Source organism: Brassica napus, chromosome A10 (genome assembly GCF_020379485.1).
Source record: "Brassica napus cultivar Da-Ae chromosome A10, Da-Ae, whole genome shotgun sequence".
NCBI classification, from domain to species: Eukaryota; Viridiplantae; Streptophyta; class Magnoliopsida; order Brassicales; family Brassicaceae; genus Brassica; species Brassica napus.
In genome coordinates, this window is record NC_063443.1 from 4,683,770 (window position 1) to 4,700,055 (window position 16,286).

The following is a 16,286-nucleotide window of genomic DNA, read 5'->3' on the forward strand; positions in this document are numbered from 1 at the left end:
GTTGATCCTTTCTTCTCCGGCCTTTTTGCACATATCTGCACATATAACACTGAAAAACAAATGCGTGAAGGTGGAATAAAGGCTAAGGTGCAGGGTGAGAACTAGCTAAATATGAGCTAGCCACTCAGGATCAGCAAGATGGATAGAAAGAATAAGAAGTCTTGAGTGTATTCTCGTTTCCCTGATCTAATGCCCATAACAAGAAGAATAGCAATCAAGATTAGGTTCAAGTTAAATGGAGCTAAGTATTTCCAGTGTAACCAGTGCCGGCTTAGGTGGCAGGGCAGGCAGTGCAACTGCCCGGGGCCCGCCCCAAGTCAAAAAAAAATCAGTAACATAAAGGGCCCAGATTTTTTTTCTCTTTTTGATATCAAGGGCCTAAATTTTTTTTTTTGCACTTTCAGTTTCATATTTACACAATAATAAAACTATATTAGTTTAAATTTTATATTCACAAAATGCACACAAATGAATAAATTTAGATAAGTTGTTTTATATATTTTTAATGATATTTTGATAAGAAAATGAAAATAAATTAGTCATAGGGGAAAAACCACCAAAAAATTAATTATAAGGGCCTAAATTTTTTTTTTGCCCAAGGGCCCTGTATATTGTTAAACCGGCCCTGAGTGTAACCTCGACAAGCCGAAAGCTTTTGGAGAACCAAATGAGATAATGTCAAGGTGTTACATGTCCACATGTGTGTCTTTCGCCACTTCTAAGTTCACTGAATAAGATAACTAAAGTACAAGATGGTTAGTGATCAACACGGAATAAGTTCCTAATTCCCACAAAGTTTTGATTGATTCGATCCTAAAAACTGACTCAAACTGACTCAAAAGGAAAAGAAAAGAAAGAAACGAGTTTGTAAACGATGAATACCTTCACCCTAGACTTACTTCACACCGTCCCTGGTATATAATAAATCAGAGAGAAGGTAAAAACAACAATAGAAAGGATATATTTTTTTTGTCGAGATACTTACTGAGTGGAGTGGTTTCTCCGAAAAATCGTGGGTGCTCTATCGCCAGGAGCGGCTGGTCTTTTCAGAGGGTAGGGTGCTCCGTTTCTGCAACCCATAATTTTTGAAGTATCTTGGATTTTTTCTGCTTTTTGACTTGAGACTCAATAACTAAAACATCAAATAAGCAAAATAAAAATAAAACCAAGTTATATTACACTTACCAGTTGGTTGCCTCCCACCAAGCGCTTGGTTTAGTCACTAGCTTGACTTGGTGACATAGATCAGTCGGGTTGAGCATGAGGGCTTTTTCCAAAACAAGCTCCACAATCAGACATGTTCAGCTTCAAAACTCTGCTCAACAACTCTTTCACAACAGCTTATCCTTTCTCTTTCAGCTCACGTATGAGAATAACTCTGACTTTAGAGAAAGGTTTAGAGGTACCCTTACACTTTACCTCATATTCAATGGATTTCTCATCACACTTCCGCAGTATCAAAGTTATTGTAGGGTCGCCCTTGACCCTTTTCTTCTGGACTTTTTTCTTTCACCTTTGCATTTCCACTGAGTTTTTCAGTATCAGTGTGAGGATCTCCATCCAAAACTTCTTTGATCTCACTCTTATCACCAAGCTCCTTCTTAAGAACAATTTTCAGTTGTTCTCCACTAACCTCTGAGATGCAAGAGGCGTATCGGATTTGTTATATGGTTGGGACAGGCTTGTAGAAAACCTTCTTGTTGATGTTGGAGAAGGAGACTCTCTTATTAGGCAGGTTGATGATTGCTCCCACTGTAGCCATAAATGACCTTCCAAAGATCAAAGGCATCTCATGATCCTTGCTCATCTCAACAACCTGAAATTCAGTATGGAGAATATAGTCCCCTACTTGGATATGAAGATTGCGAATGGTGCCATAAGGGACTGCCGTGGAAGAGTTTCCAAAAGCCAAAGTCACCAGAGAGGGCTCAACATCAACAATGCCCAGCTCGTCCACAATTGCCTTTGAGACAAGATTCACACTAGACCCGGAGTCATAAAGAGCTTCCTTGAATTCCACTCCAACAATGGAACATGGAAAAGAAAACTTTCCAGAGTCATCAACCTTAGGCAATACTTTCAGTGTTGGTGTCAACGCTTCAGTAAAGAGAGCCTTAATTTCCTCTCGAGTCTCTCTGCAATTTTTGAAGAACATACGCAATGGCCGAATCTCCCAAGCATGTACAAATGAGATATTTTTAAGAAGCATTCTCACCATCTGCACTAATGGGATCCAACAAATGTCTAGGTGGAATTGTATATGGAACCTTAGGAACATAGACTCGCACTGGTGGAATGTTAGTAGGTTTGTCAGGAGCAGTCACTTCAGAGCTAGCAGGGTGCTATGTTCTCTCTTATGCGCCTGAAATAGTCTCACAGATAGTTACTCTGGTTCTTTTCCCTCAGCTTTCTCACATATCAGCTCTGTTGTATTACAGTGCTCAACCTTAGGGTTCATCACACTCTTTCCAAGAAAGGTATCTTGCTGCCACTTGACATTACAGTGCTTTTTGAGCAATCTGAGCATCCATCTTCTTTATGTGGCTAGCAACAGTGTCGTACTTTGTACTCAGCTCGGTGAACATGTTGTCCATCCTGGCGTTGATGTCTGTGGTAACTTGATTCAACGCCTTAGCATGAACCTGTTGACCCTGCAATAACTGTTGCATCATCATACCCAGCCCCTTCAGGTCATCTTTTGCATTGTGGCAGCGAGATCATCCTGGTTGCCGTAGTCACCCATAGTTGTGTTGGTCGGACTTGGCTGTTGACGGTTGTTTTTCTAACCTTGCTAGCTCATGGTTGTTAAGCATAACTAATTCTCCCTTTGCGTTTCTCCGAGTATGTCTACTGGTCATGCACTTGGAATATTAACTGCAACAAAAAAATATAGCAAGTTAGAGGTCTTAGACCAAATATATAACCAAAAAATAAAGGTAAGAAGTTGGTCCCCGCAAACGGTGCCAAATTGATATTACGTGTATACGCACACCAATTAACCCAATGTGCACACTACCACAATCGAATGGTATGTCAATATAACACTTTAGGATCAAATCCATATCATGAAATAGTAAAAGATATGGTCATGTGACGAAGAAGGAGGTAACATATGATGTTTATGGATGCCACTGGAGGTTCTAATTTTGCAACCATTCTGGTTCTCCACCCTTGCTCATGCGCAGTTTATTAATTATGGAGCGCTTGCTCCCCTAGTCTGCTTGTTCTCGTTTATGACTGAATTTCTGCAGCAATAACAAGTAAGAGGCTGCGTTGATCCTTTCCTCTCTGGCCTTTTTGCACATATCTGCACATATGACAATGAAAAACAAATGCATGAAGGTAGAATAAAAGCTAAGGTGCAGGGTGAGACCTAGCTAAATATGAGCAAGTCACTCAGGATCAGCAAGATGTATAGAAAGAATAAGAAGTCTTGAGTGTATTCTCGTTTCCCTGATCTAATGCCCATAACAAGAAGAATTGCAGTCAAGATTAGGTTCAAATTAAATGGAGGTAAGTCTTTCCAGTGTAACCTCGACAAGCCGAAAGCTTTTGGAGAACCAAATGAGATGATGTCAAGGTGTTCTAGGTCCACATGTGTGTCTTTCGCCACTACTAAGGTCACCGAATAACATAACTAAAGCACAAGGTGGTTAGTGATCAACACAAAATAAGGTCCTAATTCCCATAAAGTTTTGCCTGACTCGATCCTAAAAACTGACTCAAAAGAAAAACAAAAGAAAGAAACGAGTCGATGAAAACCCTCCCCAGACTTCACACCGTCCCTGGTTTGTAATAAATCAGAAAAAAATAAAAACAAGAATATAAAGGATATATTTTGTAACATATCGATCAAACAAGAATAGAAAGGATATATTTTGTAAAAAAAGGATATATTTTTTAGTAGCTGATCAACCTTGGCTGTCAGCTCATCTATTTAATTTCTGGGTGTCGACACTGTTGACTTTGTTGGAGCGATTGTTCTCCTGATTCTCATTGCTGAGCTAGCTGCCATGTTCTCAATCAGCGTAAATGCTCCATCAGTGGTCTGAGTCATGAAGTCCCCTTGCTCGAAGAGTTTATAGCACTTTTGTATTTCCAGTCTACTCCATCATAGAAAATGCCCAGGAGATAATCATCATCAAATCCATGGTCAGGGCATTCTCTGCAGTAGTCATTATAACGCTCCCATGCGTCACAAAAAGGCTCATCAGTGAGCTGTCTGAAAGACGTGATCTTGTTCCTCAATGCAGCTGTTCTCGTCTTCGTGTAGAAACTGCTTAGGAACAATGATCAGAACTTTTCCCACGAATAAAAGATCCGGTAGGGAGAGTTCAACCACCGTGCAGTCTTTCCATCAAGAGAGAATGGAAATAGCATGCACTTGATGTAGTCTGGTGGTACGCCATTTTCTCTAGTAAAGCTACATACTCTTTTGAAGCTCTCAATGTGTTTCATTGGAATCTCTGTCAGGAGACCAATGAACACTTTTCTCTGCACCAGATCGATCAAAGCATGCTTGATGTCAAAGTCCTGTCTGAGGCAGGGTGTAGGAGTAATGGCGGAGCAGGTAGTAGGAAAGTTACGCGGAAGGTTTCTCTGTCCGATTGGAGCAGCTTGCTCCAGCTCTAGCGCAGTCTGTTCAGCAGCTTGTTGAGCAGTTTGTTCCTGCGCTTGAATGGTCTACTGCATCTGAAGCATATGTTGTTGCATCTGTTGCATTGTGGCAGCGAGTTCATCCTAGTTGCCGTAGTCAAGCATAGTGGTGTTGGTCGGCCATGGATGTTGATGGTTGTTCTTTCTAACCTTGCTAGCTCCTGGTTGGTAAGTGTAACTAGTTCTTCTTGTGCGTTTCTCCGATTATGTCTACTGGTCATCCACCTGGAATATTAACTCCAACAAAAAAGATATAGAACGTTAGAGATCTGAGACTAAATATATAACCGAAAAATAAAGGTAAAAAGCTGGTCTCCGGCAACGGTGCCAAATTGATATTACGTGTATACACACACCAATTAACCTAATGTGCACACTACCACAATCGAATGGTATGTCGATGTATCACTTTAGGATCGAATCCACAGAGACCAACTGTTACACTTTATCTTTATGGGATCAATATTAAAGTAAAATAATAAGGGGGGGGGGGGGGGGTTGAGTTTATGGTATCAAAACAAGTAAGTAAGAGATGTTGTAAGGTTTTCAGATGATTAAGAATGCTAGCCAAGGGTGGTTTCATCGGGTGTCAAACACTTGTAAGCCAAATAATTATTCAAGTTCAATTAAGAGCAAGTCTAGAATTCAGAACACACTAATAGATCAGCCCACTGTCGTGGAGCTTCACCTTTTGGCAATCAATCTCAGTACCTAAACTATCATTTGGACTGAGACGCGATGACAAACATTAAGATCAAGTCCGATATGTTCACAAAACACCCTAACATCTACTTTTGCTGGTTAGGGATGCAATGCTCATTCATTCAAAGTCTAGCAACCTATAACACTTTTGATGAATATATTAAACATGCGATCAGATGCTAAATGGCCAGTTTAACACAAGCAGTAAGTTTGCAATGAATGAAGACAATCGATTTATAACATATTCATATTTAGCCCACAGATCTAACACCCTAACACTCTAGACTAAGCAAGTTGACTAATCAGCCATAAAGCAAGAAAACACAGAGATTGATTTTGAATAATATTGCATCTAAATAAAAGAGATAAAAAGAGGATTCAGGATAATCTTCTCTAGACGAGAGAGATGGAGTCTTTTCCCTAACAAGTAGCAAATCGCCAAGTATAAAACTCTAGGGTCTTGTTCTTCTAAAAAACAACGTAGAAAAATAAAGAGAAAAAGAAGATATATAGAAGCCACAGACGGTTGAGAGAGAAAATAGGGAACAGTCACTTTAGATTGTTCTGCGTGAAAATCACCAAATTGCACTGTTTTCTGCCTCTTTTGCTCCAACAAGTCTATCTCCTATCCAGTGCAACTCCAGACCTATAATGACTTGAAAATGACTAGAAAGACTCGATAAAGACTCAAAAACCAATTAGAAAACATATATACAATGATATCAAAAACACCATATATCAAGTATATTTGTATATTTACAAATTAGTTGCACAATAGAATTCTTTTTATTTTAATAAATAAAATATAATTTATTAGTACTTAAATTTAATGTTAATATAAATTGAATTCATTATTTTTTAAACAGTAGATTAGTTGATGTCAAAAATAAATAAATTGGTTATTTAGTTCCTTAATTTTAGGTTAGAGTATGTATTTAATAATAATTAAGTTAGGTATATGTAGAAATAAAAAGAAAGTTAGTTAAATGTACCGGTCCAACCTAGACTATTTATAAGTAGATAAAAACTGCTTATGTTTTAATAGTATGAGATTCTAGATATAAATATATAAAGTAAATGTATCGGTCCCAAAATTGAAGTGGTTATATGTCTAAATTTATTAAAAACTAGATTTTAACCTGCACATTCGTGCAAATATTTTTTTTTAAATGTATTATTATTATAAATGTTTTAAATATATACTTTTTATTTTAGTATTATATATTGTGTAACTCTGTAATATTATTGTTTATATTTCTTATTTGGAATTATTAATATATAATGATTTGTGTAATAATTCTAGGAAATTGCCACAAATAGCACATTCATTATACCACTTTTCATGTTTACACTAATCACTTTTACCCTCACTTTTAATGAAAGGTAAAATACAATTATACTCTTAGGGTTAACTAATCTAGACTTAGGGTTTAGAGTTGAGGGGTGGGGTAGGGTTTTTGGAATGTGAAATTTAAGATTCTAATAAATATATAAATAAATACTTAAAAATATATAATTTTTTTTAAAAAATAGTTTCAAACATAATTTTCGTTTTTCAAAAAGAAATTCTAAAAAAAACAATAAAAAATTCGAAAAAAAAATTTCAGAAAAAAAATTTAGAAAAAAGTTCGAATTTGAAAAAGTATAATTCGAAAACATAAAAAAAAATAATTTTCTATTTTTTTAATTTTTTTAATTTTTTTTATTCTTTTTTATATTTTTTATTTTTTTAATTTTTTTATTTAAATAATAATTTATTATATATATAAATAACAAGAGCATAAGAGTCGTTTGCCACTTAATGAAGAAGATATTTTTGAAAATATCTCCTTAGTGGTGGTAAAAATGAAAAGTGGTACAATGAAAGTGTTAAACATGTAATTTCTCCAATAATTCTTCTATTTTAAAATATTAGTTTTGCTTAAAAACACCAATAATAAGAAAATTGTTATTTAAAAAAATTCATCATTTAATCAATGAATTCAACCAATTATAAAAAGAGGTTTTTGCCAAAACTAACTCACAACTTGATTTTAACCCTAAACCTATACCCAAACTTGAATCAAATGCAAAACTAACCTAAAAGCCTTGTTGAATTACATCCCAGTCCCTTGTGACTAAAAAAAAAAAACATAAGCTATTTTTACGAATATAGCCGTAGTAAGTCGTCTGAGATGTTGGAAGTCGTCTGGACAACTTCAAAGTATGTCTTCTGTTGTAGCTGATCTTAAAAATAGTTTATAAATTTTTTTAAAAATATTTTGATAAGCGAAAAATTAAAATCATGTAATTATAAACAGTTTTAAGTGATATACATTAAAATATAACAAAATTGAATTGTTTTCAACATAGATGAGTGTAGGTAGTGAATCATGGTATTCTTTGGTCTAGGGTTTGGGAACATATGTTATAGTATTGTATGTATTCTTAGGGTTAGATTTTGAAAAGCTTGAATGTTTTTTTGAAACATTAATTTTTTACCTATACGTATTTATTTTTGTGTATAGTAAACATTTTTGAAGTTTAATTTGATTTTATGAAGTGTTTAGTTAGTTAATTAAGTTTAGGGGTTATGTTTAGGGTCTAAACGACTTACATTTCAGTCGTCTGGTGAAGAAATTAAAACAGACGACTTACATATACATCGTCCAAATATTCCCGCCTAAAATTTTTAAAAAAAATATTTTCCCGCTTAAATAATTTAAACCGGACGACTTACAAGTAAGTCGTCTGGAAAGTCTTCTATTTTAGTTTTCCGCTAAAAATATTGTAATTTCCCGCTAAAAATATTAAACTCTTTTGGACGACTTACAAGTAAGTCGTCTAGTAAGTCGTCTGAATCAAAAATATCTAACCTAATTGGATTTTTGTCTCCCTATATAAAGAAAAACTTACACATTCTCTCTCCTCCTCTCCAATGGCTGCAACAAAAATGTAATGTTCATCATTCTAAAACTCTTCAACCTCTCTCTAATCTCTTTGACTTGAAAACACCAAACTTTATATAAATTTTTCAGTTTTGTCTCATGTTCATCATTCAATGGTCACACAATATGCCAATATCCAATAAATGAAAAGGTGCATTCAAATGTGTGAACTACTTATATTGTGAAATAAAATTTGTTTCGCTAAAACTAACTACAATTAAAAACAGAGGGAGTATATTTTATTTTGTTATTAATTTTTATTACATACAAATATATTTTTGAGTTAGATACAATAAAATAACAATATGAAATAATCAAATAGATAACATCTTTTGAAATATGTTTTTTCTTTAATTTTTACATTTTCCTTTAATACATTTTTAAAATAAATTTATTATAATATAAAAATAAATATGTTTACGATAATTTATATTTACATGTTGTGTTTTATAAAAATATACTTTAACATGTATTTTTAGTATTTTATGGAATTTATAAGTAAAAAAATTGTTTTGTTTATATAATATAGCAATACTATTTTAGTAAATTTTATACATAGTAGCATCTCTCATATTATTTTTATAAACTTTATTGATATAAGATATTTTTGGATGTTATGATATTAATATTTATTTTTTATTTTTAATTAAAATTTCAAAACATTATGTTGCTTTAATTTTTACAACATATATAATTTCTTTTTTCGTGGTGCATTTCTAAAAGTTATTTTATTATCTATGATTTTATCTTTTGTAAAATTTGAAATATTATTATTTTGAGTTTTAATATTTATTTTCAAAATTTTATTTTTTGTCAAGAAAATTTGAAAACTTATACTACTATTTTTGAGTTTGGAAGATTACATGAATTTTGAATTTGGTTTTGTTACTACAGTAATACATTGTTTTAAAAAAAAAAAATTTGAATTTTTGGTAATAACTTCTAAATTTTTCTCAACAGACTTTGTTAAAATTTAAAAACTATATAATTAAAGTTGGATTTGTGATTAATATTTTATATGAATTACTAAAATTTCATAGTTTTTAATTACATATTTTAAAATAGTATATGAACTATATAGGCTTTGATATACTATTATATTTTTGTATATAAACATTATAAACAATATATTGTTGAGAGTTTCAAAATAAATAGAAGATAGTATATAGTTGTATATATAAAAGTTTAACCTATGTTAATAAATTTATTTTTATATAAAACTATTATATAGTTTACGAATTTTAACCCATTTTAAGGATGAGTGATAATTTATTTGAAGAAACAATTTAAGAAATTTAAATTTGTTAATTTACCTATTTAATATAATTATATCATATTTAATTCATATAGAACTTGTATTTTTATAATACAGAATATAATTATATAATTTATAAAAAGTAGTATATAATTTTTCTTTTCTTCTTATAATAAAATTTTAATTAACTTTGATTTATAAATAATTTTATATTACTAATTAAAAAATTAATTAATATGTTATTTTATAAAAAATATTTAAAATTTTAAGTAAGATTTTGTTAGATTTTGTCTCAACATATTTTATTATAATTAAAATAATAAATTCAAATTTATATTTGGTTTATTATTATTGTAAATAATAAATATATTATATTTACTAATTCTTTAATTGTTTCTACTATGACTTGTTAATTATAGATACAAATATGTCCCTAAATTAATAGATTAGATATTCATGGATCATTTTTTTTTCTTCCTCATGGATCATTTAGTTTATAATCTTTAAATGTTTAAATCTCATAAATTACAATATTGGTCCAAATATGGATAACCTTATATTTCTCTTTGGGTAAAACCTTTAGATTAAAACTAGATTTTATCCGCTTTTGAAAATGTGGAATTATATTTACAGTTTTCAAAATTTTTTGATAAAAATTAAAAAATTTGTATATAATTTATAAAATTTAAAATTTTGTATATAAGTTATGTTAAATTTATGTAACTGATTTTTAATACAAAATTCATATTTTTTGGAATAAATAGTAAAACTGCAACGATAAAAATATTAAAGTTAATATTATCCGCTGTATAATTACATAATATAAATATTAGATATTTTAATATCTTATTTTAAATTTCATAAAACAGTTGGTTTATTAAATTCTTAAATATTTTATTTACTGTACTAATGTAATTCTGCATTTAAAATATATATGTTTATATTATAGAATATTTTATTGTTTCATCATATAAATTAAAATATAATTTATGACGATATTTAATAATAATAATGTAATTTATAAATGTATAAAATAAACATTAAAAATTAAAAATATGATAAAAAAAATTATTCATTTAATTTAAAATAAAATTAACTGAAAGATTCTGCTGATATGGACTTCTAAATATATTAAAGTATATTTACATATTTGTGACCAACAAACAATGACAAAATACCCTTAATAAAAATCCAGTAATGCTTTACAATAAAAATCTATAGACCTCCATGGTTGGCAGTAACCCAAACTTTAATTTCAGCTCCTACCACGGTACCACTTGGGAGAAATGAACCAGTGTTATTTGATTATCGACATTACGTTGTACAGTTCCACTAGCTTTTATACCACAACTTACCACTCGGAAATTTACAGAGCATGCTAAGAGCATCTTCAAAAAGGAACTCTATTTTGAAGTTTTCAAAACTCTATATTTGAAGTTTAAAGGTGTTCTTCTCTAAAAGCAAAATTTCAAACTCAACTTCAAAACTATTTATATTTTATAATATGGTCGTTATATTTGTCATAACTAATTTAAATTCATAAAACTTTTGTAAATAACTAGGACATATAAAAACATATTACAACAATATTAATTAATAATTTTTTTTATTAAATATAAAAAATTAAATAAAAATAACTTAATTAATATTAAACTTCAAACCAAATAAAATGATTTTCGTAATGCATATATGCTCTATTAGTGCATTTCGAAGTAAAAATGGCTCCCCTCATTTTTACTTTGTAGATTACAAGCTAAAAGTTGTTGAAATCGGGTAATATTGATACTTGTAAATACATTAGTTTGGAACAAGAAAATAAAAGAGAAACATATAATATTGCTAAAAGACTAATTTTATTCGATGATATTAATACTCGTGAATATATTCGATATGAACAAGAAAGAATTGTACGAAAAAATATCAAAAACAACTACAACAACTATCTTCAGTTACACAAAGAAAATTGGACAATATTTGAAAATTTGAAGGTTCCAGATCAAACTTACCTGACTATTAGTGTTGTTGTAATGTTTAAATTTGTGTAATAGTTATGTTTTCATGTAATTTTTTGTTAAGTTTTTTTTTTGTATATTATTGTTGTCTAAATCTAGTTTAAAATCTTTTAAATCTTATTTTAAAGGTTTATTTAATTTTATGTGTAAAATTTAAAATCTGTAAACAAAATTTAAAATATTTATGAGATAATTTTTTTAAGAATTAAAAAAATAAACAAGAAAATATTTATGAATCATAAAGGTGATGTGTGATTATAGAGACCAAAATGCAAATAAAAATATGAAACTTCAAATTTGAAGTTTTGAATAGTGAAATCTCAAATATAGAGTTTCCCTTCTCAAAACTTTAAATTTGAAATTTTGAAGTTTATTTTTGGAGAGCAAAAAACTTTATATTTGGAGTTATAGAGTATCTTTTGGAGATGCTCTAAGAGCATCATTATTGGCAAGCTCTAGATTTGTCATTAAAATAATCAAAGAAAATGAAAAAGTAAAGAGAGAATGAGAAAATGGAAGAGAGCAGCTCTTTCACGGAGCGTTACCTTGTATTCTGAGAGCATGCTCTAACAACTGCCTTATTACTACTGGGTTAATATATTTATGTAAAATTTAATTTTTATAGTTAACTATAATAATATTAAATTAGGAGAGATTCATTGTTGAGAGACAAATCAATGCAAATGGCTCTAATCTCCGGTTAAAGTCATTCAGCAACCACCACCCAATCCTTTTTTCCCTTCTAAGAAATTTCTCAATCTTCGAGATATCAAAAACAGAGGATTTGATTCTGTCATGTCACAATCCACACGTGCATTTGCCTCTACACCATCCAACACACTCTTTAATCCTTGATGAAACTTCTCCGTACGTTCCTTTAAATCTCTACCACTTGATTTTCTCCACATTTATATATATTTGAACACAAAACAAGAGTCTTAGTAATTAATCACGACCCTACTTTCTCTCTGGCTTAGCCGGTATCCATTAAATGTTGATTCTTTTTTCTACCCAACAAGCTTTTATTTCAACTCTATATTATTATTTTTTTTTTAGATTGATTGATTGATGAGAGAGGTACGGAAGGTCATATATTGAGTACGGTGCCAGTTAAGATTGTCGAGATACGAATAGGATAGTTTTTTTGGAAAGTACATGCATTACAAGAGAAAGAAGGATGAATCTTCATTTATGATTCCATTTGTCTATTTCTTCAGGTGGGGATCACTCAGTAGTCAGTACTCTTTTTTTTTTCTTTTTTTTTTTGATCAAAAGTCAGTACTCTTCTTCGTTATTTCTAAAGTATGGCCATTGCTTTTTTTTTTTTGTGTGTAACACATGGCCATTGCTTAATTACTCCTCTATGCCCTCTCGGACTCTATCCCATTCACTGGAAGCCTATAAGAAGTTATCTTCTAAGAATCTATCTTTTTTTGAGACTGATTAGCATTCATAAATTAAGGATTGGCGTAATTACCTATAAAAATTTCAAATTTAAATTATTTGTACCATAAATCACAGAATGCATAATCTATCTAAAATTTAAAACTTTTAGACAAAATACAATTTTTTTCCATATCTAAGGATATATTAAGATCTAACCTAAATTTCGATCATAATTACCTACTAGATTTGACCCGCACTTTAAAAGCGCATAATTATTTTTTGTTAAGAAATATATTAACCTGTCTGGTTGTTCATTAATATCTCTAGGCGTGGACGTTCGATTTTTCATTTGATTTCAATTTGTTTCTTTTTATTTTTGGGGTTTTGGTTTGGTTCTGGTTCAGTTGCAGTTTTTGGTCTTTCGGTTCAAAAGATATAAGTATTGTACGGTTATTTATCAATTTGGATCAGTTTCAATTTGGTTATTTTGGCTTTCGGTTTGGTTCAGATAATAATGTTAAGAATCCGATAAATTCTGGATTTAATTTGGTTTTTGTTTGGTTCCCGTTTTTGAGATAATTTCAAATAATTCAGGTAAAAATTACATTTGGATTTTTGGATAAAAATATCGGATCATTCCTATAAATTTAAAAACTATAGATGAAAAATATTCCAGTGATTTGTTTATATCAAGAAATTAAGACAATTTTTAATATATTGGATAAAAAGTAAAATAAAATTTATAGGAATATATAGCATTGTTCGATCGCTGTGTAGCGATTGAACCTTTCCGAACATCGATACGACACCAGTCCTTGCATTCTCGTCAAACCTTCGAATGCTATCTCCCGAAGACCGTAGCAAGCTCAGTCCATGTTTCCCGCTATTCTAATTCATCGATCAAACTTCGCGGATTAGAAACCGCGGAAAACTAGTAGTAAACGTGTCGAGTCGGAAGACGGCCCAAAGGGACCTAAAACACGACTCGAGGCCCATCCTATGATTTTTCCTAACCAAAAGCCCGTGAACCACAGCATGGTTCACGCTTGGCCCACGAGGAAGGATAAATATCAAGTTTCCGCGGATAAATACGGAAGTTTTGAAGATAATTGTGAAGATCGGGAAAAATGGAATACCTCCATTTTTATGCTATGACGGCTTAAGGGCAGAAGAGTAAAAGCGTAAACCGACCTTGGAGCTAGTATATAAGGAGTCCTAGGCGAGGAGCAAGAAAAAGAACTTTTTGAGAGAAAACTTAGCACTTAGAGCAATTTAGGCAATTTTCCGTTTTTGTTATTTCGAGCTGCGACTCAATTAGGTTTAGCCGTCTTAGGGTTGCTAGAACTAGGAATCTCGCCGACAGCTCTCGAGCCCAGGCTTATACCTTGTTGTAACGCTCATACGCAGATTCGGAATAAGATCTACTTTGCTCTCTTTTCTATTTCTTATTTTTATCGTTGTTATTCTCGTGTTCTGATTGCTTGACGTGTGGTAATTAGCAGATATCCGGGTCCTCTGGGAAATTAGGGTTTTCCTAGTTTTCTTATTTAAACGGAAATCGACAGTGTGAATTTCGGTTCCCACAGTTTGGCGCTAGAAGGAGGGGGACTTACGGATCAATCTAACCCGCAAAAGCCACACACAATCTGACATGTCAACCAACGACGCGGATAACGTGCAAACTCCTCTTAATGGAGGCAGCGGCACCGATATCCACACTCCAGTAGCGGACGTATCCGCGGCCAACGCGCAAGCCAATGCCGTGACGCTCGAGGAGTTCAAAAAGATGTTCGCCACCTATGAGAAAAGGTCGGAAGAACATGATAAGCTCGTGAATACCTTGACCAAACAGGTTGAAACCTTAACGGCAAGAACCCAAGCTATCTGTCCCCACGGAACCACCAAAATCCGCGGGAAGAGGCTCGACATCGCCACCCCACTCGATAGAGCAGGACTCGCGCGGGAACGACCTTCCGGTCAAAACCCTAGCGAGAAATCTCCCGTCGAAAAGGGGAACCCTGAAAATCTTCCGCCCCCTGCAAAGGACTCGGAGGATAACGAAGCCGAACACATTGACCTGGATCCTAGCGATGTCTCCAACGACACCGACGAGGATGTAGACAAACATCCAAGAAGGACCGGAAGCCGATCCGCTCGGGAAGGCTCCCCGTTCGAAAAACCAATGACGGAAGAAGAAGAAGTCGCCTATTGGAACGAACAAGAGGAGCTGGCCGAAAGGCAAACCGAGCTCACTCGCAGTAAACGCCGACAGGCTCGGAAATCCACTGACGAGACATCGGATATCCGCGATCTTCGCGACTACATCACTAAGACTGCGGCAGAAGTGAGAGCCGTAAAGTCTCAAATCCATCATGCTACTAGTGCTGCCCCCGAGATCGATCGACTGCTGGAAGGAGCTCGAAAGACCCCCTTTACCAGTCGCATTTCGGACATGAGGGTGTCCGATCCGGGAAAGATCAAAGTACCAAAGTACGATGGTACGGCCGATCCAAAAGCGCACCTTCAGGCTTTCCACATCGCGATGGGAAGAGCAAGACTGAAGGACGGCGAAAAAGATGCCGGCTATTGCCGCCTGTTCGTCGAAAATCTCGAAGGAGCAGCGCTCGAATGGTTCGCACGCCTTCGTCGCAACACCATCGGGAGTTTTCGACAGCTCGCATCGGAATTCCTCAAACAGTACTCTGTATTCATAGACAGGGAAACCTCCGATGTTGACCTCTGGAGTCTCTCCCAGAGGGAAGACGAACCCCTCCGCGAGTTTATCAGTCGATTCAAGCTGATAATGTCCAGGGTCAGCGGGATAAGCGACAAAGTGGCCATCGACGCGCTGAGAAAGACGCTCTGGTACAAGTCGAAATTCAGAAAATGGATAACTCTCGACAAACCGCGAACGATCCAGGACGCCCTCCACAAAGCAACGGACTACATCATAGTCGAGGAAGAAACTAAAGTCTTATCGCAAAAACATAAGCCGGCAAGACCATCCTCGAAAGACGCAGATCCGAAGGGGAAAAAGAAGAACTCTCGTAACGACAAGTACGTCCATCACGAGGGGGAAGATCTCCAAGGGGCGCATAACTATGCGATCAGTTCGGATCAAGGCCGGACCACGGGCAACACATGGACTCGCAATCAAGGATATGACGAAAACACCTTCTGCGAGTTCCACCAATCCCGAGGACACTCCACGACCAATTGCAAAGTCTTGGGAGCAAGACTGGCCGCGAAGCTACTCGCTGGAGAGCTTTCGGAAGTAACTAGCGTCAAGGATCTCATCCTCGATTCTGATCGGCCTCCAAAGACAGATAGAAATCCGCCCGCTGAAAA

The 16,286-nt window shown here is 33.6% G+C and overlaps 1 non-coding gene across 1 annotated transcript; it reads left to right on the forward strand.

The window, feature by feature from the left end:
- Positions 1-4,144: 4,144 nt before the first annotated feature.
- LOC125579637 lies at positions 4,145-4,251 on the forward strand. Its single transcript, XR_007317697.1, has one exon. It is a non-coding gene; the product is annotated as a small nucleolar RNA R71 (small nucleolar RNA).
- The last annotated feature ends 12,035 nt before the right edge of the window (positions 4,252-16,286 follow it).